General features: G+C 43.3%; 1 pseudogene; it reads right to left on the bottom strand.

The window, feature by feature from the left end:
- Positions 1–1,869: 1,869 nt before the first annotated feature.
- Positions 1,870–26,040, bottom strand: LOC123482557 (annotated as a pseudogene).
- Between the last annotated feature and the right edge of the window lie 1,256 nt (positions 26,041–27,296).

Below are 27,296 nucleotides of genomic sequence, written 5' to 3'. Positions count from 1 at the left end.
AAACATACAAAGGCATTGCTACATAATTAAAGCACCAGTGTTTATTTGCTCTTGACTTGATGACCCAGCGGGCTGATGTATCAGACGTCAACATCTGAAAGATCAACCAGAAATAGACTTACTAACCACATGATCAGTTAAAGATTTCAAACAAATGTCATTATTGGATGGCAATAACGCCTCCTTACCTAGAGTCTGCAGCAGCTCCTGCACCAAAGAGTAGAATGCAGGAAAGAACTCCTCATGTCCTTTACCTTCAAAATAATACTGACAACACACATATATTTAACCCCAGGCAGTAGGCTAATTTTATAACATTAACACAACGTTACACAGAATAAAACAAAATGAATTCTGGTGATTGCTGCTGGTACCGTCAATATCACTGGTTCCCAGGAGGTCGTGAGCCGTGCAACCATGGCTCTGGGGAGTTGACCAGACTGGCTACCTGGTTTACCACCCACTAGGGGGCGCTCGGTCATCTGGAAATTAAATGTTGTTAGAAGTGGGAAAGGAATTGCATCCCAACCAAGCACCTGAACATAAATATAAATGCAACATGTCAAGTGTTGGTCTCATGTTTGATGAGCTGAAATAAAAGATCCCAGAAATGTTCCATATGCACAAAAAGCTTGTTTACATCCCTTTTAGTGAGCATTTCTCCTTTGCCAAGATAATCTTTCTACCTGACTGGTGTGGCATATCAAGAAGCTGATTAAACAGCATGATCATTACACAGGTGCACCTTGTGCTGTGGGACAATAAAAGGCCACTCTAAAATGTGCAGTTTTAAGGTATCTGTGACCAACAGATGCATATCTATATTCCCAGTCAATGTGAAATCCATAGATTAAGGCGCTAATGAATTTATTTCAATTGGACTGATTTCCTTATATGAACTGCCAGTGTAGTTGGAGAACATGAATTGACCAGTACAGTATGCACTAATGGTGCTGTAGAATAGCTAAAATGGGTGTAGACGGACATCGTACCCACGGACGCCCCTGAGGTTCCTCATAGCGTGGTCATTCCACTGGTGTAGACCTCTCTCATACGTGGATACACCCCACTGAGGGAGGCTATATCAAACAGCTTCTGGAAGTGGGATACCGTGGACTGGAAGAGTGTTCTTAGTGGGGCTCCTCAGCACCTGGTTAGAGTTAGTTTCACATAAAGAGTCAGCTTTCACCTAAACACATAACATAACTTTTCATTTGGAGAATATTGCTGTATCACAAACATTGTACATGAGAAATGATCCGAGGTATAATGTTTTGCTTTATCTAAAGCTGAGATGTAATTTCCATGGTTACCCATCCACTGCTGTAAGCCAGGACCACCAACCTTATCCTCCCCAGAGTTGGTCTCCTCTAGCAGAGTGTCCACCAGTAGCATAAGGTCCCTACTCTAACGCTTTCCATAAGACTAAGCGCCTGCTGGCTGCCATGGTAACAGTCTCAGCATCAACTTACTCAGGGCACAGTGCAGATCCGAAGCACACAGAGAGAGAGAGAGAGAGAGAGAGATCGTAAAGTACATGGGTCTTAGACTAGAGAGACACTGTTAAGGTAGCCTATTCTAGCCATACATATCACAGAAAACTGAGATGTTGTAGGATATGAAGAGTTCCTAAACTCTCTGGCTTTCAGTGACAGGGCAAGTGGACACTGACCTGGCTGCATACATGCTAGATGCGCTTTATAGACAGTTAGTCAGCTCTTACCGTCAGTGAAGCCAGTTGTTCAGCCCACATCTCCAGAGAGTGGAGAAGAGTTCATCAAACTCTACCACCTCGGAGGCCCCGCTGGACAGCTGATGGCTGGTTGTTGGCCTCGGCCCATGGAGCCTCAGTGGAGCCCCCGGAGGTGGTCAAAACCGCTTGATGTCATTCAGAACCTGAAAGTCAGGCAAGGCAAATAGTCCAGCAAAGTCTGAATTAAAAACATATAGTAAAGTGAGTTGATCCGCGCTCCCGCTTTAGTCAAGGGGAGATAGACGATACCTTTCATGTCTGGCAGCCAAGGCCCCTGCCTTCACCACCTGGCTGGTTACTCAGAGCAGCACTCTCCTCTTTTTAGACTCCTGAGCAGACCTGTAGTGGAGGTAAAGGAGAATTATATGACTACTAACAGGACAGGCAGCACTCTAGGTCAAGGTAAGGAAGGGGTTAACTATGAGGTTAAGCTGTGGGTGCTGTCATAAAGAAGAATGACAGTTGCGTAATGTTTTCCCACCTCATGTTATGTTGAATAAGTCTGTCCATAAGCGCCTCAGCTGTACTTTGTAGGACTTCAGCTCTTTCACTGTGGGCCTAGATTCCAAGTCTCGCTTCAACTGCTGAATTTCACTCCTAATCTCCTCCCGCTGAGCTTTGGTCTCCTTTAACTGTTCCTGATAAGACTATTGGGGAGAAGTAAGAATCAGAACTAAGATCATGGACTGTAGGGAAGAGGAATCAATCGCTACACTTTTCAAGACAAGTAATCCAGAACCGGGAAGAGTTCTGATGTTCATCGTGTTAAAAAAGTACAGGAAGTCACCTTCAGGAGAGACTTTGTGATTGGGGGAGACCCCCGGTGGTGCCTTCGTGCTGCTCTGCGGATTGGTCAGATGTTTGTGATCCCCCAGAATCTCCTTTTAAGGACCGAGGGAAGAAGTAAAGGTTGGTTAGACAGAGCGTCTACTTTTCTTTAGTCTTACAGTGAAAAGGGGGGTTTGTCATAAAAATGAAGCAGAACATTGAAAATAAGATTGTCTATACAATATTTACTTGATCTCATTGCGGAGCTGTTCCATTTGGGTTCATAGATGTCAATTACATCCAACACCCTGATGGAAAAGAAAAGTAATTGAAAAAAATCTGTCATAATTTAGTAAGCAAGGGTAAGATGTTGTATTATGAATCTAATCTATTGTCTTAACGACAGCAGCGGTTTGTCTTACTGCTGGTCCACTGGTGAGTTTGGCCGAGCTGATCTTGTGGATCTGTTGAAACACCTGGTTCTGCCTATTACCCGCCTCTCTTCCTCTGTCACAGTGAAGTAGAGCTTCCTCTGCAGCTGGGAAACCACATCTTTCTCCTCAGACAAGCTTCTGCTCCAGGCCCTGGCAGCATTTCTACCAGCGGCAACGCAGAGACAAACAAAACAACAAGAAAAATACCAAAAATAAAGTTACAGTATAATCAGGGGGATACCATGTGCAGTGTTCATTTTTTTTTTATTGATGCCCAACTCGATTGGCCAGTTCAAGACACAGATTAAGCCTCGCCCTGGACTGAAAAAGCACGATCAGTAGAGAATTTCCATTGAAAGTGCTTTTTAGTCAAGGGCTTAATCTGTGTCTGCCGCCCAACCAGCCCTTTGGTAGTCCAGGGCACCACCTACCTGTGCATTCTCTTGTCCTGCTGAGGTTGGTACACTTTGCTGTGTTGCTGGCGCAGGCCTTGCCAATGTAACGGTCTTCCAGGTCCTGCACCTTGCCCGTCACTCCGTCCAGAACTCCCTCCAACTCTGTCGCCTCTGGGACTGACGGGCAGCGCGGCTAACGCGCTGGCTGAGCCTCCTCTCTGGAACAAACATCGGTAACACTTTTACTTAAAGCTGGCAGGTATAATGGATTATGATAAAATACAGATAATTGTAAAGCAACACAAACTGAAATGTCACACTTTGAAGCAGAGCAGCTACTCCTTTGGGACACACAATTAACCCTTACTAAATGCTAGATAATAGTCCATTTGAAGATTGGGATAAGTACATATCAAACATTAGATATTTCGCAGGAAATAATGGTTAAGAGGATATACATAATCATTCAAGTGATCAACTGGGCAATATGAAATATAAAATCCAACTTTCAATCATATATTGATTAATCAGATACAGTGGGGGAAGTATTTAGTCAGCCACCAATTGTGCAATGTTCTCCCACTAAAAAGATGAGAGAGGCCTGTAATTTTCATCATAGGTAACACGCCAACTATGACAGACAAATTGAGATTTTTGCCCCCAGAAAATCAACATTGTAGGATTTTTTAATGAATTTATTTGCAAATTATGGTGGAAAATAAGTATTTGGTCACCTACAAACAAGCAAGATTTCTGGCTCTCACAGACCTTTTAACTTCTTCTTTAAGAGGCTCCTCTGTCCTCCACTGCTACCTGTATTAATGGCACCGTTTGAACTTGTTATCAGTATAAAAGACACCTGTCCACAACCTCAAACAGTCACACTCCAAACTCCACTATGGCCAAGACCAAAGAGCTGCCAAAGGACACCAGAAACAAAATTGTAGACCTGCACCAGGCTGGGAAGACTGAATCTGCAATAGGTAAGCAGCTTGGTTTGAAGAAATCAACTGTGGGAGCAATTAGTAGGAAATGGAAGACATACAAGACCACTGATAATCTCCCTCGATCTGGGGCTCCACGCAAGATCTCACCCCTGGGGCCAAAATGATCACAAGAACGGTGAGCAAAAATCCCAGAACCACAAGGGGGGGACCGTAGTGAATGACCCAGAGAGCTGGGACCAAAGTAACAAAGCCTACCATCAGTAACACACCACGCCGCCAGGGACTCACTGCAGTGACAGACGTGTCCCCCTGCTAAGCCGGTACATGTCCAGGCCCGCCTGAAGTTTGCCAGAGTGCATTTGGATGATCCAGAAGAGGATTGGGAGCATGTCATATGGTCAGATGAAACCAAAATAGAACGTTTTTGGAAAAACTTAACTCGGTCGGGTTTGGAGGACAAAGAATGCTGAGTTGCATCCAAAGAACACCATACCTACTGTGAAGCATGGGGGGTGGAAACATCATGCTTTGGGGGCTGTTTTTTCTGAAAGGGACCAGGACGACTGATCCGTATAAAGGAAAGAATGAATGGGGCCATGTATCGTGAGATTTTGAGTGAAAACTCCTTCCATCAGCAAGGGCATTGAAGATGAAACGTGGCTGGGTCTTTCAGCATGACAATGATCCCAAACACACCGCCCGGGCAACGAAGAGTGGCTCGTAAGAAGCACTTCAAGGTCCTGGAGTGGCCTAGCCAGCCTCCAGATCTCAACCCAGAGAAAATTTTGGAGGGGAGTTGAAAGTCCGTGGGCCCAGCGACAGCCCCAAAACATCACTGCTCTAGAGGAGATCTGCATGGAGGAATGGGCCAAAATACCAGCAACAGTGTTGAAAACTTGTGAAGACTTACAGAAAACGTTTGACCTGTTTCATTGCCAACAAAGGGTATATAACAAAGTATTGAGAAACTTTTGTTATTGACCAAATACTTATTTTCCACCATAATTTGCAAATACATTCATAAAAAATCCTACAATGTGATTTTCGATTTTTTTTCCTCTTTTTGTCTGTCATAGTTACGTGGTACCTATGATGAAAATTACAGGCCTCTCTCATCTTTTTTTAAGTGGGAGAACTTGCACAATTGGTGGCTGACTAAATACTTTTTTCCCCCCACTGTACATCAATAACCTGTCCTAAAAAACAGATCAAAAACCGTCAATTATCTTTCCAGGAGAGAAGCTAGGTGGAGGGTAGCCTGGAATCCGAACTGATGTTTTGGAAAAAAAAGACCATATCAGATTGAATTCCAGGCTAAAGAGAGAGTCTCTGACAGACAGGTTTAACATGGGGAGAGATTGATGTTCAGGCCAGTGATTCCCTCTGTCACGCCTCCAGTGGTTAACACTTGCTGGCTGAGCAGCTGGTGCAAGCCGGCCCCATGTCTACCTCTTTACCCCTCTCTGTTTTACTGTATTAGGCTTACTACTCATATCCACTCAAGACTATTGTGTGACAACAGCTAGCTGGTACATGATCATGGATCTACATTATTAAGTAGATGGATGAACCAAGCAGACCTGCCAAAAACCTATTTCTTTCTGACATTGGAGATTACTTCTAATAATCATTTAAGGTGATGGATGGAATGTTTTGAGAGGTTAGAAACAGGTTCAAACAATTGGGGGTTCTAAGAATATTAGCCTTCAAGAAGTGAGGTTTCACACTGGAAAAAGCAATGTTCTGCATGTCCGTGAGTGTCTAAAATGATAAGGGGGTTTTATGATAGTGGATAGTAAAAATATAACTATTTAATATTAATTTTATAACTCTATAACTATTAACTTAAGTTGGTTGTTGGACTGGATGAGCTCCTGAATCAAGGTCTGTCTCCTTTCCGAGTCTGTGAGCATCGTCCGCAGCATAGTCCTGATGTCACAGCCGACTTTCTCCAGAAGAAATCCAAGTCTACGAGCAAGATGACACATTAAAGTAGAATATCTTATTCTCCATTTTCCTTCCAGTTCTTTTTACTTATAGGGCCTATATTGTTTGGGTACCATGACCACTGCCTCACTAAATAACATTGAGAAAACTAGCCAGAAAACATTGGAGACCTGGCTGGCAGCCTACTGGAAATAGAAGAGCCAGTAAGGGGAACAGGAGCAATGCATGCGAACAAATGGTTTCCTTTGGGGGCTCTTCACACAGAGGGGAGAGTTTGAGTGCTCACTTAGATGAGACAATGAACACTTGATCAACAATTATTAACAAGTTGACACACACAGAAACACAAGACAGACAGTAGCATGCTGACAGTCTAAAGCATTAACACTCCTCCTTATAGACTTTTCAACATGATCCAAGAAGTGAGTCAAGACATTTAGCTAAGATATGACAGTTCAGAACGTTACAGCAAGAAGATACTACAAAAACATACTAAACCATTACCTGCAAGGTTCTTATTCTCGACGGGATCAGCAAAGCGAACCGGCTTGAACCCATGGTGCTGAAGGAGTCTGTTTACAGCAGAGTCCCACTTCTGTCTGCTCCTGCTGCAAGGTCCAAACACACAGCAAAACCACCACATCACAAAGTCCATTACAATACAACACACAATGTAGTCTGACACAGTTTGTTCCCAATTATAAAAAAATGGATACAATGCTTAATGAGCTCTGCTCTACCTGAAACTGGCTGTAGGTCCACAGAAACACATATGTCTTGTCTCTTGACTGAAACACAGCATTTGTGTTCTTCCTCCTATCCATCTCCTCTTGGCTAAAGCAGACTCTTCTCTACTCAGTAGGCTATAAGCATTTTAGGCTATACACACCACCCTGTCTGTTCCTGATGAGATAAAGAAACTTATATTCTAAGCGTTCCTCTTGCTCCGTCTTCTATTTGACAGGGAGGCTGTCAGTGTGTGAGCGCTGTGCCAGCCTCCACTGCACCCCCCCCGTCACACTATAAGGGGTTATCAAATTACTTGTTGAGACCACCATGACAACACACAAACACACACATTGTAACAATATCTGTTCCATCTCTTCTCCACCTGCAGGGGTGAAAATAGGTTAGTTTACTAGCCAGCTGAGATAGCAGTGATGTTGACTACATATAGGCTAGCTATAGCAAGCTAACTGCCAGCCTACGTTGCTAGCTAAGCCAATTGCATGTTTTACAAAACAAATATATAATTCATAAAACATTCTGAATACTCATTTCCTACATACGTTTGGACATAACATATTCACCATGTATGTGCTTATTGGGATGATTGATTTTCCAAAATGTCAGTTTTCAAGTTCAAACAAACAGCGCGGAAGTAAAGTAGGATATAGTGTGGTCCGTTTCAACCAATAAGATAAAGCAAAATGTAGGGGAAGTTCATTTAGGATTTTGATTGGTGTCATCCTGAGTTTTTTCCAGACATGGGCGAGTTTGGTTTCTGCGTTCCACTAACCTAACATAGCAACCGTAAAAAGACATTCCAGTTCGTTTTATTGCAGGTAATTACTGATGTCTAATATAACAGAATAGTTTGGGGAATTTATAGCTACATAATTATATTATGATTACTGCACTGTTTATTTGAAAGCTACTTGCAACGAGCATTTCGACCCACAAGATGGCAAAGCTGCTTCAGTTGAATATAGCCATCTGCTATGAATTCAAAATATTTTCTAGCACAGGAGGTTGGTTGCACCTTAATTGGGGAGGATGAGTTGTGGTAATTCCTGGAGCGGTATTAGAATGGTACAAATACTGAACAAAAAATCTAAACACAACATGCAATGGGGGTGACAGGTGAGCTTAGTGGGTAAGAGCGTCGTGCCAGTAACCATCGCTGGTTCTAATCCCTCGAGCCGACTAGGTGAAAAATCTGTCATGTGCTCCCTAGCAAGGTCACTTAACCCTAATTGCTCCTGTAAGTCGCTTCTGGATAAGAGCGTCTTCAAATGACGAAAATGTAATGCAACAATTTCAAAGATTTTACTGAGTTGGCAGTTCATACAAGGAAATCAGTAAATTGAAATAAATTCATTAGGCCCTAATCTAAGGATTTCACATGATGGGAATACAGATATGCATCTGTTGGTCACAGATACCTTTAAAAAAAAGGTAGGGGCGTGGATCAGAAAATCGCCCGTATACCAGCCAGTATCTGGTGTGACCACTATTTGCCTCTATGCAACACAACACATCTCCTTCTCATAAAAGAGTTGATCAGGCTGTTGATTGTGACCTCATGGAATGTTGTCCCATTCCTCTTCAATGGCTGTGCGATGTTGCTGGATATTGGCGGGAACTGGAACACACTGTCGCACACGCCGATCCAGTGCATCCCAAACATGCTCAACGGGTGACATGTCTGGTGAGTATGCAGGCCATGGAAGAACTGGGACATTTTCAGCTTCCAGGATTGTGTACAGATCTTTGCGACATGAGTGTCGCGTATTATCATGTTGAAACATGAGGTGATGGCAGTGGGGTGAAATGGCGCGATAATGGGCCTCAGGATCTTGTCATGGTATTTGTGCCTAAATTGCCACGAATGCAATTGTGTTCGTTGTCCGTAGTTTATGCCTGCCCATACCATAACCCCAACCTCCACCATGGCGGGCACTCTGTTCTCAATGTTGACATCAGCGAACCACTCACCCACACGACACCAACACATGGTCTGCGGTTGTGAGGCCGGTTGGACGAACTGCCAAATCCTCTAAAAACGACGTTGGAGGAGGCTTATGGTAGAGAAATTAACATTAGATTATCTGGCAACAGCTCTGTGGATATTCCTGCAGTCAGCACGCCAATTGCACGCTCCAAATCTTGAGACATCTGTGGCATGGTGTTGTGACAAAACTGCAACATTTTAAAGTAGCTTTTATTGGGATATAAACACATTTGTGCACACAATTTGAGAGAAATAAGCTTTTTGTGCATATGGAACATTTCTGGGATCTTTTATTTCAGCTCATGAAACATGGGACCAACACTTTACATGTTGCATTTATATTTTGATTCAGTGTACATCAAACACATGGTTTGATGCCATTCCATTCGCTCCTTTCCAGCCATTATTATGAGCCATCCTCCCCTCAGCAGCCTCCACTGACTTCTAGGTATGAATTTTACCCATCACTTCATAGACTAAAACACAGTATAGACATTTGAAAATCACTCTGCCCTAAGATAATAATGTTAGTAAGAAAGAGACTAAAAGGATATCTGTCAACCTCTTACACACGAGCTGGTGCAAGCTGGTGGCATTTGATGTCTTTCTCCCACTACTGGACAGCCACACTGGAGAAAGGGCAAACCTGTAATTGTCTCAAGAAGGTCAAATGCAAATCTTAACCGCCACACTATCACCCAACAGTATACCCGTGAATAAATAGAGGGTCTGTTTTTTAATTAGTCTGTCTGCTTTTTTCAGACTTTTGGCCAGGCATATTGTACATTACCTGATGTCTCCCTTATTGACACCAATGTGGTGTTGAGAAAACAGTGGTCAGATAGAGTAAACAACCACTGGAGACTACTGGATAGAGCTGAACCATCTAAGAAATCCCATATTTTATCCCTAGAGTATGTGTGAAAGCTGTGTGGCTTTCAAATTCAGCTAGATAATTTCTATAGGCCTTATTGCTCTAGGCATCACCTGCATCCCAGTGGAAGGTAGACTGGAGTTCATACAGGCAATAAGGAAAGGTAATTCCTTCCCTATAACATATGGAAATACATAGTGTTGGAATAGAACCGTCCGAAGAGCCTCCATGGCATACTCACTGTGACCCCACATACTGTACATCAAGTCCACCAAGCAGAACATTTGAATTGAAATGTAAGCCTTGAGCTAGTGTGAATCATTTTGACATAAGGCTGTTTACACAGGCAGCCCAATTATGGGCAAAAAGAGCTGATCTGATTGATCAAAAGACAAATTAGTGGAAAGAAATCGGAATTAGATCCGAATTGGGCTGTCCGTGTAAATGCAGCCTTATGTCAACATGTGATTTATGGTAGATGGGTGGTCCCTACAGAATAATACCTGTGAGCAAAGTGGATACTGGATATTGGATAACCACCATTATCTTCCACCCATATAAGAAGACATTGGGCTATATAAATACGCCTTCCAATTTCGAGGAAAACAATGTTGTCTCATTAAATATTTACTTTTACACTTCTAAAAGCGTAAGATGTTTTGCAAAAACCTAGTTAATTAACCTCATGTTGTTATTGAAGTGTTGTTAAATGCCACATAATGTCGCCAAATTGCCTTCTGATTGCAAATGCCAAGAGTTGACATTCACATCACCCCAAGCCAGGCGCCAGTCTCTGCAAATGTAGATTTTCGGGCATCCTTCTTTGTAAAAAATTGCATAATATTTTTTGAAATGTTGCAGGTTTTTATTGTAGTTTGTTGTTTCTCCTGCAAGTCGCCTTTCTTCAGTTTGTGTAAAATGAATTAAATGTAAAGAGCTTTTAGTGCTGTCCTTTGTATTTTAAAGTAAACAGTTGTAGTAGCATCTGTTTCATGTGGTCTGATGGTAGAAATGCGTCTCTTTCTGCAGCCTCAGCAGAAAGCCTGGCATTAGCTTCTGTTCTGTGGTTCTTCAAGTCTCAGGAGACTTATTCCAAGAAATAAACAACTAAGCAACTTGTAATGTGCCATCTGATATTATCTAAGGCTATTTGTATGGCACACTGGTTCATTCTGTTGTAGCTTTCCTTTGACCAATGACCAATGTACTGTATAGAAGTCAGCAGTGTATCATCACTATTTGGGATTGAGAATGAGATGTCCAAAACGAACATTAGGCCAACACAGCAGTGGTTATAGGGTGGGTGGTATACTTCTGATGAGGATGTCCTTCTGCTGTTAGGAATGCTGCTATAGGAACTGAATAGTTGTTACTTGTTTTTACGCTTTGTAATAAATAATAAAATGTAGGACGACAGGATATTTATAAACGTAGCTCTTTATTAACTAGAAGCTATACGTGGCATGTCCAGTGTGTGTCTGGCCGCGATCATCTTAGAATGACCTCACCACCTGGGTGGTGGTCTTAACCAATCATTGCACAGTATGACTGCATCCAATTACACCTCAGTATGGTGACACATATGAATATTACATCCCTTCTTAAAAAAAAAGAAAAGAAAAAATATGTGGAACAACAAAGCGTTTCTTTTGAATATATGCTCTGTAGCTTGAACTGAGTGTAAGTAACTACTTAAACTGGGTACCCAACTGCATCAACATAACAGACAAACAATGATTCAGCATACTGTTACTTTTTAGAACAAATATTTCTCAGCAACTCAGCTTTTCACCAAGCAATGATATCTCAACATATCAAAAAATACACTACCAAAGCATTGTAGTTAACTTTCAATAACAACAAGTTTACAGTCTGGAAACCCTCAGCATGATCCGCCTACACCCTTTGACATTTCACAGGTCTAGGACAGCTCTAGTCTTGACTTCCTGACCTTTTGTGTGATATGAAGCTGAGTACAAGCTTTGTGTCAGTCAACAGTTCTGTGGTGTTGCAGGTAAGTATGGTGGCATGATGTGTTGTGTCTGTGTTTAGTCCATCCCGTCCTCTTCCAGGGGAACACGGTTCATCCCGCCAGTGTGTTGTTCTTTGTAGCTCAGTGTAGGAGACGACGTATTACGCGGTACAACCGTTTGTGTGCGAACGTGATATGAACGCCTCAGTGTCAGCTGTTGATTGGACTGCTGCACTCAGCGCATGCGCCCGGATTCTAAATCTGACTCTCCGCTGCTCAGTGGTGGCAGTGGTCGGCAATGACTGTATATCGCTGCTGTTGGGTTGTTTCTGTGCGCGTTCATGCACTTCCTTGTAGCTGGATGCACCCCTGCGTTGCAGCTGCTGGTTGGTGCTGGGGAGGATTGAGCGAGTCCGCGGCTCATCAACAGTGGGCTGAAGTTCTCACAAACGGAGTAAGTTGCGCATATCAAGGAGACTGATGGTGGGGTCTTCTTGTCTGCTTTTGGTATGACTATGATTTAGCGATCTGCTACAGATTTTTCAAAGCAAGGCTACTACTTTGAGGGTAATGTGAGGCTTCAGTGGGGACGTGGTGTGAACTCCTGTTGCTTTTGTGAAGATCCAAACTTGTTTGATTTGCAACAGGGCCCATTGTCAGATATTAAAGTTCCTACAAGCACATGCCTGGCAGGCTAAGCCTTTCAGTTGTGGGTAACAGCTGCAGATGCATGGTGCCGTGAAGCTTGTCGAGCAGCATCTCCGCTGTAGTAGTCCACTGTTATGAACGAACCGTTCCACGGAACAGATCGGTTGCCACGACCCGCCAGGGTCAATCTGGGATACGGTAGAGGTAACACTGGCTCTTTGGCGTTCGAGGAGGCGTGCTCAAGACAGGTGGGGTAATTTACCAACCATGTCCTCTATTTGTTTGCAGGTTATCCGGGGCCAAAACAAAATGTCCCGTGCTGTCTGTTTGTACTTTTCCATGCCCATGTGTCCAGTACGGATCTTTGTCAAAATTCTTCTCTGAGACTGGGTAGCAGAATGAATGATTTTCTCTCCGTTGTGTCCGTTGATCTGTGATAGTTCGGTCACGTATGGTTCCAGAACTCTGAGCTTGAGGGCATTTTTTCCTCTCCTCAGCCATCCTGACTGTATGACTTTCTCAGTTGTGAGTTGTGTGTCTTTTTTTTTCTGCTTTCGTTCTTGATCTCCCTCAGTTTTGTGTCACCAACTGGTAAGTTGCTGTACACAGTGTGCACCTGCCTGTCCATGCCTTCACTGGAGGCTGCTGTCCTTGTAGGCAAGGAAACTCCTGAGAGGGCAGTGTGTCTGGCGTAGAGGATGTTTTGCCTGGTCGGTGAGTGATTGTGAAGTCGTATTTTTTGTAGCTGAAGTATTTATTTTTAGCCTTGGGGGCTGTGGTAACGGTTTCTGATTGACTTTGAGGGGCTTGGGGGTCTGATTCCACAATGACTTGTCATCTATAGAGTGATGGGAAACGCTATATCCGAACAGGCATGGCGCATAGCTCTTTTCGATTTGAGCGGTAGTTGATTTGTACAGTCTGTGAGACGCGGGAAGCGAGCCGATGGGGTTTTCCTTCTTGCAGGCACTGCGCCCTAGTCCATACTTTGACGCTGCCTACCTGGAGTCTGGAGCTCTTTGTTGGGCTCGAAATGAGTGGGCGGGCGACTGGTCCTGGTTCTCTGGGTGATCAAGTCTTTCACTTTCTGGAAAGCGAAGGTCGCGGTTGGGCTTGGTCCCAGAGAAACTCACTGACTGCTTTTAGCAGCTGACGAGGGGTGCATTAGCATGGAGAGGCTGGGTGCGAACTTGGCTAAGTAGTTGACTATGCCAAGCACTGCTTCTAGCTCTGCGCGGTTCTTTGGTGGCTCGTTTATGGCTGAGAGATCTTCATGGTGATCTGGCTTGATTCCATTCGCTGAGAGAAGATGCCCGGGCGAAGCTGACCTCTGTAAGCGCCGACTGTGCTCTTCTCGGCTGAGCCGACTCCTCTCTCGCGACCTTTGCAGCATCGCGCTGAGGTTTCTGTCGTTTCCTCTTTGGTTCACAGACAAGGCGATGTCGTCTACTGCTGCCACGACCGCCGAGGCCTTCGTACACCTCGCCGATCGCTGAACCTCCGTCTTGGGCTGAGATAATCCCAAAAGGCAGGCGACGTGGACCTGTAAAGGCGTCCAAACGGTTGTAGAGCAACGCTGTGAGCTTAGATGACTCTTCTGTGAGCTTGATAGCCCAGTAGCCCGATCTGAAGTCCAGACACTGAAGCAGCGTGCTCCCGCTTAGCTTGTGTGTGCCATTACTAGCGTCGTAGGGGTAATGGGGGCGCTGGATAGCCTTAATCAAGTCTCGAGACATACCTGAGCTTGCCTGTCCGTGGTTTCTCCACCACCACTAACGCTGCTGACTCCAATCCGTCGGTTCTAACCTTGGTGCGATTTATGTCAGATTGCTCCATGCTCTCCAACTCTTTCTTCAGACGGGCGCGGAGAGCAAGTGGAATCTTTCTCGTGGGTAGATCACAGGGTGTTGGGTCTGGGTTATGTGCAATGATATGGTACATTCTCCCTGGGAATAGTCCTATTCCCTAAAAACATTCTCAGCAAACTCCCTCCATGACATTCTCTATCTCTACTGGTGCTGTCAATGATAAAACTAGCTTGATAAGGTCCATGTCTAAATGAGACAAGCTTTAAGACCTAGCACTGCAGGTGCTTCGAGGTGTCAACAACGTAAAAAGTCCAACATCATGTCCCTTTCCTTGTATTTGCATTTGAGAGTGCATGTGCTTTTTTACTGGGAGCTGTCCACCACCATAACCAGTCAGTCTGCGCGTGGTGGTGCTGTATCTCACACTCAGATGTCAAGCTTCTGTACTTACTCAGAGGAATAATGTTTCACTTGTGCACCAGTGTCTAGTTTGAATTTTAGCTCTGTGCTCTTGTCTCTCCTTTCTTAATGTCAGCAAAGGCTTCTTTGTTTCTGATATCTCACTTTTCATGGTGTCACTGAATCAATAAACAGTTCATCAGCATTTGACTCTTTGATTGACGTATTTCATCTTCACTCACTGTATGTACTGTTTTTCCACGGTAAACTCTGCACACTTTTTGCAAAAGTGATTCCATTTCTTCCACATTTAGTGTTGCCACTGTCTGCCTTTTAAAGCTGGGCACTTCCTGTTTGCCTCAAGTGCACTTTGTATCCACACCATCCTACATGTTTTGGGGGCGTTTGGAGTCTGTGTTGCTCTGTTTTGGAGTTCTGTCTGTCTCTGTTCTGAAACATGCTCTCTGGGCACTGAAGGTGGGTGCTTGGATGTTCTGCCTGACTGCGTGCACTGCTTGTTCACGTGGATGCGCTCATGCCGCCAGCCTGAAATGGTTTTCATCTGAACTGTGAGTTAGCTCTGTGAGATCTGGCTATGCTGATAGCTTTGATCCAAAGGCGTTAACTCTGATCCAACATTCAAAAAGTTTCCCTCCACTCGGGTGATTGTATTCCAAACACAATAACGGTCCCTGACCATCTCATCCTTTGTTTGCATAATCACGAAGTCTTTAAGCAGACGCAGCCCAGCACAAACTTCACCAAACGATTCGCCAGCGCCTTGTACTTTCTATGGAATTTGTACCTAGCGAAAATTGTATTGGTCTTTGGCAAAACATATGCTTCAAAAACGATCGTAGTATGTTTTCAGTACCTTTGATTCAGCCTCTGCCAGTGTCCATGTAAGCGTTGTAAATGTCTCTCCCTTTTTCACCGATTCAGAGGAGCAGGTAGCTGCAACTTTCCTCTCTCTTTCCTTCAGAGGACCCGTGAACATCAGCTCCACATGCTGTTTGAACTTACGCCATGCATCGGGTAGATTTGTAGACCCCCAATCCATTCGAGGTGAAGGAACTCCTGCAAAATCCATCTTTTAGTCCTTTATTTCTTCCACACTATGTCTTGTTTTGTACGCTTTGTACAAAATAATAAAATTGCAGGACGCACAGGATATTTATAAACGCAGCTCTTTATTAACTAGCTATATTTGGTATGTCCATGTGTCTCTGGCCATGATCATCTTAGAATGACTCACCACCTGGGTGGTCTGTAACCAATCATTGCACAGTATGATGCATCCAATTACAATTCATATGGTGACACATATGAATGTTAGCTAGAACTCAAGCTTAGTCTTATTGTGCAGTGCATGGGGCTGGGCCTAGGAGGGAAGGATAAACACTGCTGATGTAGAGTTCTGTCTGTTTCCTTACCATCTGTTAAGGACTAGTACTGGATGTACGTTGCTCCACCGCTCCATTAGGTGGGTAGAATGGAGGTTGATTGTCGTCGGCATGAGGCAAACGAGCCTTGACAAATGAAAATATGTCCAAAAAGGATGGACCATCTACTATATCCATGTCAGGAGGTGGGAAATAAAGGGTGTGGGGGGATGTTCTAAAAGTGTACACAAGGTATAACAAAAATAAATTGGCAGCTATTTAAAAGTATGTTTATGTCCATGTTGTATTATCAATGCCATGCAATTTAATAAACACAATATTATTGGAAAACCAAGAAAATAGCTTCCATTTTGACCGTATTCTACAAACAAATAATACTGTATATTTACAACTGTTAACTTAAGAGCATTGTCTTTACAATAATAGAACTTGATGTATCGTTTTGGACTTTGGAGAATTGTCTCTACAATTCCATGATCCGAATTAGACAGGAGAGAGGGCTACAACAAATATCCCAGCAGCCACATTGCTCAAGGTCATGGAGAGGGAGAACTGTTTTATTTTTCACCTTAACTTCCTGAAACATAATTTGCAGATAAAAACATTAAAGTGGGGGAAAGCATGAAGTGCTCTCTCCACTAATCCCATCCTTCACCTTAACACACAGCCACTTCCAGCATCATTCTTTTCATTTGTCAATTTTCATTCATTCATGAACTTTACAACTGTAATGGGCTAAAAGCCATATTTGCCACATTTGCAACAAACTCATTTTTATTTTTTTGTTTTTTTTTGGTCCAAAAATTGAGAAAGCTGTCATCAATCGGAATTGGCATGGAAAAAGACCTGATTATTGAGAAGGTCTCTCTCGCTCTATTTTCTGTTTGCTTTGCTCCCTCGTTGAGGCAGAAAGGACAGTAATCCATGCAGAGATTATCTGGTTTTCACGTGCACAGGTGCTAGAGACTGATATGACACAAAAAATATCCCTGCACCACCTCATGTGGAGATAGTGGCAGGGATTGTCCAGATAACATTTAAAGTCTCCGGTCCTCTGTTCCAGATTTCTATAAAAATATTTGCCTGAACCTAAAGGTAGACTCAGCGAAATGACATTGCCATGAGCAGCACTGGAGATATTGAGATGAGCGTAGATGCAACACTTCGCCTCACACAGTCACACACAGTATCTGCGCTCGTGCAAGGAGGAGCTCGCTTCACGCTGTGTACAGCGCGGTAGCCTACAGGACCAAAACAGCAGAGAAATTGACCCACTATGCTGTTTACTTTCTGCAGCTATGTTATATTGTTGAGTCTACCTTTAATTAAATATTGACTAAATAGATGTCCTTACCAAAATGATAATTAAGGATGCTAAAAAGCAGCTTTTCTATGTGCCCTGCTTGGCCTGGAGTGGAAACAACAGAGTGGTTTGGGTATATACCGGTCAAAATAAACTGTTTTGCCAGCTCACAGCCAATGAGACACGCACACACTTGGATATAAAAAATTAGCTACCGACTCACATGGGGCAGTGGCAGGGCCAGCAGGCCGATACAGGGCTAACCTCCTTTTTTTTCTTTTTTTACCAATACCGACGCCGATACTGCCTGTACCTAGTCAAATAGGGCTAGTATGGATGTTCAGGATTTGGAAACATGATGGAACTACTAGGGCACTTTTTACTATAACAGCAATAAATGCAGACTGATTATTTTACAAGCGTGAGTTGTTTCTTGTCCATTGCTTTGTCACTATTCCTGTATTTTTGTTTGTGGTTTTAGGAGCTAAGCTAGCTAACTGCTGCTACATATATCAGTCAACCACAGCAAACTAGGTTTCCTCTTGACATCCAACTTTTTAGCTCAAACCACAGGATTTAAAATAGAAGGGAATGGCGAGATGGTTGTTGTGTGGAGGATCTGCTTTGGCTTGCTTTCTTGTTGGCTAGCCAGTTAGTTAAGTTAGTCTTGATAGCCGACGCTAGCATGCTAGCTTTACTGCTTCTAAACAGTCAGCAAGCCAACCCATACAAACTACAAAATCTGAAGAAGAAGTGACTGGTGAGATAGTTGTTGTATAGGCTTTGTCCTGTTTGCAACACTAGCTGCTTGTGCGCCCCCCTGAGCCTGTCTCCCTTAGATTTCTTCTCCCCACCAAAGAATTTGGCGGGGGAAAGGAAAAAGCTGCTGGACCAATCACTGACAGGCCTGTCCGGCCAAGGAGGAGGATGTCGCTCTCTCAAGCAAATTTCAGGCATTTACTTTTGACATGGGGTTTAACTGAGTGGGTTTTCTCTAACTTATTATTTGGCCACAACTACAAGGCGTAAAGGACGCAGTCAACAACATTATTTGGGTATGAGAAAACAGAATATAAGCTTTAAAAAATTAGATTTTCACTGGATAGTTCATTCTCTTTGTGTTTATTTGAACTGTTCTTGCCATAATATGGACTATTTGGTAAAATACGAAAAATTTGGCCAGTACGAAAATTCTATGCAATCACTAACTGTAAGTCGCTGGATAAGAAGCGCCACCTAAATGATAAAAAAAAAAACGTAATGCAAACAGAGCAGCTGTCTAGCATAGTGAAAAAAACACCATTGCTATTATGCTATTCTATAAAATCATCATAGTGTCACTTTTTACTTTTCATACATTTCTGTCACATGTTTTGAAATATTGTATTGTCAATATACTATCTTTTGTGTATAAAATTAGCAATTACTTAATGCAGTGAATCTTGGTAAGGCAAATAGTGTATGAAATAAAGAAAAGACAACTATATACAACATCTAACTATGTTACCATTTATTATATTTCTCATTTATAGGTCTTTTTTTCTCATTTTCTACATGTATGATTTTTATTTATCTGGTTTAGTTTTATTACATTTTTTCCTCATGGGCTTAACAGCAGAACTCATGCATTAAGGCCCTTATTCTAGAGACTACAGTGTGGGACTGGGCACATCAATCAAACGGCGCATGAACCATTACAGGACGGCAAAAGACCCGGTCAAAGTTCAGCAGTCAACGCTCAAAACTTGGTCAGGAGAAAGCAGACATACGCAGAGAAGACCCTCATAATAACCAAGCAAGGTTGGGACGGAGTGATCAAAGGCTATTCACAATGGTTAACCAGCCATTCACTACTGATGCAGTTAAAGCTTTTTTAAAACAACACAAGTTGTGCTTGGTCCCCTTTCTAAAAACTGCAATTATGCCTTGATTTTGTGGATTCTTACAACTATTCAAAATAAACAAATAAGAAAACATGCCAAGTCCAGATGAGAGGTGTGACAATACAGATGGGGGAAAATTACAAAATGGGCTTGTTCACGAAAGATGAAGTTCGAATCAATGAGTGCATACTTGGATAAAGTACTGTACATTAACATTTCCGAGCCTGTTAGAAATATATTTTGTAATATTTTCTTTTTTTTGGTAACATGTTAATTGTTAAAAACGAACAGAACAGGTCAAAATGATCTACAGTTTCATACTTTTAAATTGCTACATTAACACAGGGATCAAATTCAATTCATTTAAAATAAATAGTCCAAAGAGATGACATTGGAGCAGTATAAAACACAGTAATCAAAATTAAGTGACCAGATACTTTGTAGCCAAAACAAACATTACAAAGAAAAACAAAAAGCAAATAAAAATCATCTTTGGTGAGGTAAGAAGGCTTTATGATGACAGACAAAAAAATTAGGCTCTAGGTTACCTCAACACTCATGGCTAAATATGAGCTAAAATAATTTCAAGTTGTTTTTTGTCAAGCTCTCAACAAATGGTACATGATGATAGCAAACGTTGTGTGTGTTCAAAAAAAAGCAGTACATGAAGTCCACCGCATCTGACTGGCAACTACAACAAGAGTGTGAGCTATCCTGCAATTGCATAGCAAGAAACCGCGCCCAAGAATATCTTTCCATATAGAAATGTACGCTTCAAAGTGCCATATGTACTTTAGCATAATTTATGTAATTGACTGTAAAGCGGAAAAAGGAATCACATCTTTGTCAGAGTTAAGAAGCCCTACTTCAGATAACTTAGATAAAACATGTCATTACCAGTATAGCAGAAAGCATTCTCAATCAAATTTTCGAATCAAAAAACACACGCATCTATCACTATTCAAAACAAACAAACATATGTCGTCCTCAGACAGTACAGGTCTTTACATCTCACAGCAAAAACAGACAGAAAAAGACTGCACATGAAAAGTGCAAGAGAGGACACTCAGCCCTCAAGACAAGAGGAACGGCCACAACACCAATACTTAGGAAGAAGCACAGAAAAATAGCTATTGTTATGACCACTACTGGGAGGTAAGCTTGAAAGCTTTCTATATATTTGGCATAATCATACAGTGAGTGTAGACAAGGTTTGTCTGTAGATAGCCAACTGATTTCAGTTGATTTTTTGCATGTATTGATTTATAAAATGTATCAACAAAATCCATTTAAAAAATCCCAGGTTTCAGTTTTACAGCTGTCATATTTCACGGTTAGGTTACTACATGTAAGTGAAATAAACATCAGGAAACTAATGAAACATCAATAACAATCATAATTATTTTGACACAAACAATAATGAAAACAAGCCTTGCAGTGAGTCATTGAGAAAACAATAAGACAAAAATTCAACCAAATTCAATGTCTTATGGTCAAAAAAGTGGAGTGATCAGGAGAGGGAATAAGTGGTTGTGTGAGTGTCATCCACACACAGAACAAATGACGCCTAAAAACAGTTGGTAGGAGTAGTATCTTCATCTGAGCCTTCTTCCTCCTATGATAACAAACCCATACACACTTTTGAATAACATAGTCATTCTATTTCTATGAAAACAATCCACTTGGGACTGGAGTGAGAACTGGTCCTGTTCGATAGGTTTCTTGACCCAGGCTCCCGAGTCCTGCTTGTGGAATTCCTTGGTCAGGAGTCTGCTTGGCAGCATGGTACTCCAACGCTGCCTGGGTTTGGCGATCATGGTACAAGCTGGGTTTGGCACCTTTGATTCTCAGGAGTCTGTGAAAGCTAAAGTCAGGAAGAGAGAGGCTTCACTTGACAAGAATAAAACACGGTAAGAAATTATTCAACAATCAAGTGAAAAACACGTATGTCAAAACATTTACGTTGGTAAATTGAGTTCTTGGAACATACCCAGACACACACAGCAAAAGCCACCTGAGAGTATATAAGGTGTTGTGCGGTTAAGTAGCCTACCTTGCAGTATAGGCGCACCCAGCGGCTGTGTAGAGGGCGTGCTTGCAGTAGCCTCGACGGGCCGCCCCAAGGCCTGCCTGTCATGGCGCGTGTGATGACCTCAACCCCTGGTCTCCCACAGCCCAGTCCACACTGAAGCTAGGAGCTTTCCCGCTGAACGTAGCCTGCGTTGCTTAATTCCTGCAGAGAAGAGAAAGTGACTTTAAAAAGATTCCTTTGTGAGAGAGATATATTTTTTCAGTGACAATCCAGGGCCTGTGTCTGGAACATAAACTAAGTAGGAGTAGGATGTAGGATGAGTAGGACGAACCGGCTCAGAAGTGGCCGGTTGAGATTGAACGTCTGGAGGCAGGTCCTCAATGTCAGCGATCTCTGGTACATGGCTCGGGAGAGAGGTGGGTCTGCGTGGTAAGCAGACTGCCCAGGATAATGCTGGAGAAGTAGATGGGCTCCGTGGAAGTAACACATCAGAGAGCCCTGGATCCCTACTACGCTCCACCTGGAGAGAAGGGCGCAGTGAGAAGTGCTGGATCATAGGGATGCACTGCTTTTTGAGTCACAAAACCTTTTGAGTCTTTACCACCACAAAACACAGACATTTCTGAGTGTAAGGTTATGGATAAGACCCAAGTCTAAGCTAAAAAACTATTTTGAGTTTTCGATTTACCTGAACATTTCGATCAGTCTGATCGCAGAGTGCTGGGAATTGGAAAATGTCTTCTTTACCCTGTTTTTCTCCACCTAATAATGCAACCTGAGTTGAGAAAATAATATGTAATAGCCTCTCAGTTGGACATTTCCTATTTTAAAACTAAGCTCCACTTTTAGTGATGAAGGGGTGTTTATTGCCTGGAGTCAGATGCTATCAAAATGATTCTGATTAGTGCATTCCTCAGGCTAGCTAACCCTTTTTTTTCTCTCTCAAGTCCCAATCACTTGTGTAACACTCTGCCAACAGAGCAGTGCTACAGGGTATGATTATGCTAGAGCCGTGATTAGGCCTTTGATTAATCTCCCACGGAAGTGGCATCCCTGCTGGGTGTGCTCTAGGAACTGCAACAGCTCCTCAAACCGCAGGTGTGTAAATCATGAACAATATTGTTGATTTATTCACTTTAGATCTCAGTAAAAGTTTGTTAGATTGTTTCTCAAGGCTTGTTCTCTGGGTTTTTGCTGTCCATGTGATTTCAAGCAAAAAGCCTTTATGGCTATCTTGACTGTGAAAAGCCGACAAAGTTCACAATAATGGGATAAATAGTAGATTTACATTGTTGGTGTTTTTTATGAAAGTCATATTTAAAATCTTCATTCCATGAAAATGACTGGACACCTTCTGAATGGTTACAGTTTGACTGGTTGTTACAAACATACAACCTAGTAAAAAGGAGTGGTGTCAAAAGATAGACACAGACCTGGCGATCTTTGTCACTGCAGGACATGGTGAGCAGCCCCTCTCCCTGCAGTACCCCGTCCCAGGTCTGGATGGTGTTACTGACTTTTCACAGTGGGATGATCCCCTCTCCCAGACCCCCCACCTTTGTCCTCAGCTGACCACGGGCTTTCCTGTTAGGATGCTTTGTCTCCTGATCTGTGGATGAAATGGAAAGGAAATAAGCCTTTAAAATGAAGGAAGAAGAAGCACTTTAAAAATGAAGAAGAAGAAGCATAAGAAGAAGAGCCACCTAGGGCAAAGTCTCACCCTCAAAGGCAGCCTCATGGGGTGAGAAGACGTAGCGCCTCCCGCCAAGAGGGCGACGTGCTGATGTACAGGTGGGAACTGCACATTTTCCTCAGACGAAGGCTTTCTCTGCTTTGTTCTCACACCTCGTGAATATCGTACTTCTGCTGCTCTTTTCTCTGTTGCTATGGCAGACGGACACACGGAAAGACGAGAACAGGCGGACGCTGACAAGACAAGGGTAACGCTGGCATTTGTTTCTTCCGGTAAAATGAAATTGTTTATGATTAGTTGTTGACCAGTCGGCCCCCACAACCCAGTCTCCGTGTTTACAGTGACTTACCCGGGGACAAGCGCCCAGCTGTGCATACATGTACCCAAGGAGGGAACGCCGAGCAATGATCTCAGCATGGCAGTCGCTCAAAGCCAGGCCGCGGTCGCTCATGTACTCGCCGCTTATGACACTTGGTCCCCGTGGAAACACAGATCACTTGTGCCTCTCCTTGACATCGGTGCCTGGGCAGGGACGTGGTGGATTGTGAGAGTCGAAAATAGTTTAAAATGGTATATAAACTAGCATCTACTGAATACGGTATATCATTTTGTTTCTCTTGTTTCATGATGCAGTGATAAAATCAACTAGGAAATGTAAAGTGATACCTCCATATACAATGTAAATTAGGCAAACATATTTTTTTCGTGATTAGTTTCAATGAAACCCCCAGTTGTGATCCATGCAGCACCAGTGGGGCTCTCTCCATTTGACAGAGAGTCAGAGATTAACAATCAACTTAAAGTCAAATTTCCTTTGGGAAAATAAAATTATTCTAACAGTACCTGTTGTCATGACAATGCCTGCTAGGACCTTCCTCGGGGCGTATCGTGCGGATGGGATGTGAAGTTATCCGCAACTCACTGAACTTGTCAACTACCAGACCGACACAGCATCAGCCAGAACCCGAGATAACCACCAAGCAGAGCATGAGATACCGGGTTTCGCATCATAACATCAGAAGAAAAACCGAGGCCTTAAAACCACAGAGACTAAACCCAGACAGAATAGGAAGGCAAGACACAGAGAAGGGGAGGGAGGAGAGGGGGTAAGTTCCTGGAGAAGATTAAACATTATGAGGACCACCTTTCTGACTTATCATATAGCTCTGATGAAAACATCTATGATCAATTGAAAATCTAACCAAAACCTCCACATGAATGTGTACATTAGAAATCATCACGAGGCAATGACAATCCAGGGACCCGAGACACTGCTTTCTCAAACTGAAGCTCAGGTAACAGAACAGAAGACAGGCTAGTGCAGTATAATAGATTAGGAGGTGCCTACTTCTTCAGGGATCAGACATACTAACTGCAAAATAAAAGGGTTTAGATAGGGATGAGTGACAGACAAGACACCTAGGGAGCTTAAACGCTGCACCGAAAATCATCCATCCGCTTCATTGACTGATCTGTTCTAAAGCAGGCCAACGAGCAGCAGGCAGCTTGCTCCAATCAATAGGTTGTTTGAATAGCATTCAGACTGACGTTAATTAAGATTACAGGTTTAAATTACCTTGCCTCGTCAGTCGTTATCTCAGAGCAGGAGGGATTAGGTACGGGATTAAGTGATGTGTAAATCAGATTTGAGTGTAGCACAAAGCAACGGAACGCCTACCACAATAAAACACCACTGTCTCTCAAACTCCTTTTTCAATTAAGCTCCTGTCAGAGGCTTATAATGAGCTGGTTAGACCATCAAGTCAATTAAACGTGAGAATAGTTAATAGGAAGTGAACGCTGAATACTGCCTGCAATGGAGGATGGAAACCAAACTGGACATATCTGACCATTGCTCTCTTTATTTCTTGGGGTTAAACCACCCAGATAGAGTATTAAGAGCCTCTGCATACTACTACAATTTTTTCAACAGCCCCACAAGATTTCCGATGGGGGAGAGGGGGGGTAAGGGGGTGTGGGGGTTTTCTGCATTATGTAAGGTTACTGTGTAAAGCTACTCTGTGCCTTACATTCAAAGTAAAAGTTTTTCAAATAACCTTACAGAAACTAGCATGTCATCCAACTAGCATCTTAGTGGAACGGGGCAAAGGTAGTAGTTCTCTTGGCAGGTGCAGTTGCAGGCCCTCTCTGGGTATAGGCTGTCTGACGGTGTCTGGTCCAGTTGCATGTTAGGGGCAGGCAGAGAGCAGCCTGCAGCCGCCGGCCGCTTATTGCGGCCTGAGCCTTGGAACGTCTGTGTGTCAACCACCACGGACATGGCAAATTCTTGGCGTGGCTCTCTCCACTCTCTGGACACAAAGTCATACTTTAGCCCGGTCGTAGCTCGTGAGGATCAGCACAGGGTTCTTGGCAAGAAGCGGGCACGAAGGCTGGGACGAACGGGTGGGTGGTAGGCCAGACACTGACTCAGGGCGGTAGTACCTGAGTTCGCCAGCAGGGGTACTCTCACTAGTCCCAGGGAGCTGAAGGAGCTATTGGTACAAACATTTGAGCCAGTGTAGAAGGACTCTTCCGGGAGGGGCCGGGGTCTCAAACCCATTAAACAACATGTCCTGGGAAGTCAGCCTGGTCGTGGAGGTAAAGTTCTGTTGACTGCTACGTCCGGCCCATTGCCATGTGCGCCGGAGGCGTTGGGGGAACTGGAACGAACGACCAAGCAGAGCCTTCCTCTTCAGCCGAGTTGAGCTTAGCCCTCTTCTTTGGTGGGGCCGAGCCCTCGAACAGCTGCCCATTGACCTCGACGGTCATGACGCAACACGGGTGCGTGGACCGACCGGGTCTGAGACAGCAGCTTGTACTGCAAGCCCCGGCTTGATCTCATTCAGCTGCATCAGGGCATTTTTGGGGCAGAATGGGCCCGGGCATTTTCTTACGCTTCTTTGGGCTCTGTAGATTGCTGTTGTGATGCCCAAGTGATTACCCTCTTCTAAGGGACGCCTTCCTGCCCCCTCCAGCACCCTGCACTGCTCTATTAGGAGGTGAGCTGCCCCCTCACTCCCCCAACCCCTCTTGGAGGAGGAGACCATCGCTGGGTCCAGGCAAGGCGGTTTTCCCTAACATCGGGTGCTGCCCGACCTGGGTGTGCTCAGAAAGAGTAATCTTACAACGCTGTTGTAAGGATCTTGTAAATGTAAAAATTTATAGATTCCTTTATCCCTTTTTGTAACTGGACAAGTGATGTGTGTCTCTATGTATGATAGATTCATAAGTAGTCAAGAGAGAAAATATTGTATGTTAAATATGGTAATAATAGTATCAAACATTAACCTTCAATACGATCAAAGGGGGCCTGAAAAAAACTTGATGAAAGGACAGATTTCTGAGGAAAATCTTTTATATTTTATTTATTTATATATTTTTTCAGAATAAGCACTACCAAAGACATAGGCAGTGTAAATATTAAAGTAACCCCCACCCAAAATGTCTAAACATTTCCAGTGTTGTCATCTGGCTCCTGATTATCTATATATTCATCTGTGTTATTGAAGAACTGGCTCTCAAAACTTCTAGAAATGTCCCGCAAAGACCACATGACCAATTTAACTGTAAGGTGGTTGTATTTATCATGGTATTAATAAATTAGGTGTAGTGTGGTTGGAGGAACACAGCATCGCCAATGCCCTGATTACAAGGCTGATGGAACTTGGTGTAATCCTTTTCACGTATAACATCCTCCAGCAAAGCCTCGAGAGGTTACTCCTTTCGGCGCTCAGGGATCAAATACGATCCTTGTATAAAATGCAGGAGGAGAGAAGAAGGCAGTGAAAAGGGGCTTGGAGAGAAGAGGGACAAAATAAGGATACGCCACCTCCCCAAAAATGGAGGTGTGCTAGGAGACAACCAAACAAGTGCTTCTGGGATTTTCATGCACCACTGCAGTCAAAAATGTATTCAAATAATAGTTTTCTTTTCATTATAATTTAGCTCTTGGACCAAGTTCTGTATATCATCATTTTCTAAAACAAAGTGTGCAGAGTATATATCAGATTTTTTTTTGTGACTAGGCTGGTAGAACTGTGGTAATGTAAATAACAGGCATGCAAGAGAAAAAATATAAACAGTGTAAAAAAACACAATGCTGCTAGCGCCCAGCTCAACAGGAGGGGAGTAGTGATTACAACCCTGTTGGGAAAGAGAGATTATTTAACAACAGAGCATTGCGATTGACCACGCACACGACAACACTGTCCGCCGCCAAACCATGCTCAGTTCTGACCCTGACACACACACACACACACACACACACACACACACACACACACACACACACACACACACATTA

Source organism: Coregonus clupeaformis, chromosome 35, assembly GCF_020615455.1.
Source record: "Coregonus clupeaformis isolate EN_2021a chromosome 35, ASM2061545v1, whole genome shotgun sequence".
Lineage (NCBI taxonomy): Eukaryota > Metazoa > Chordata > Actinopteri > Salmoniformes > Salmonidae > Coregonus > Coregonus clupeaformis.
The sequence above is the reverse complement of the archived record's forward strand: the minus strand, read 5'-3'. Positions and strand labels throughout refer to the sequence as shown.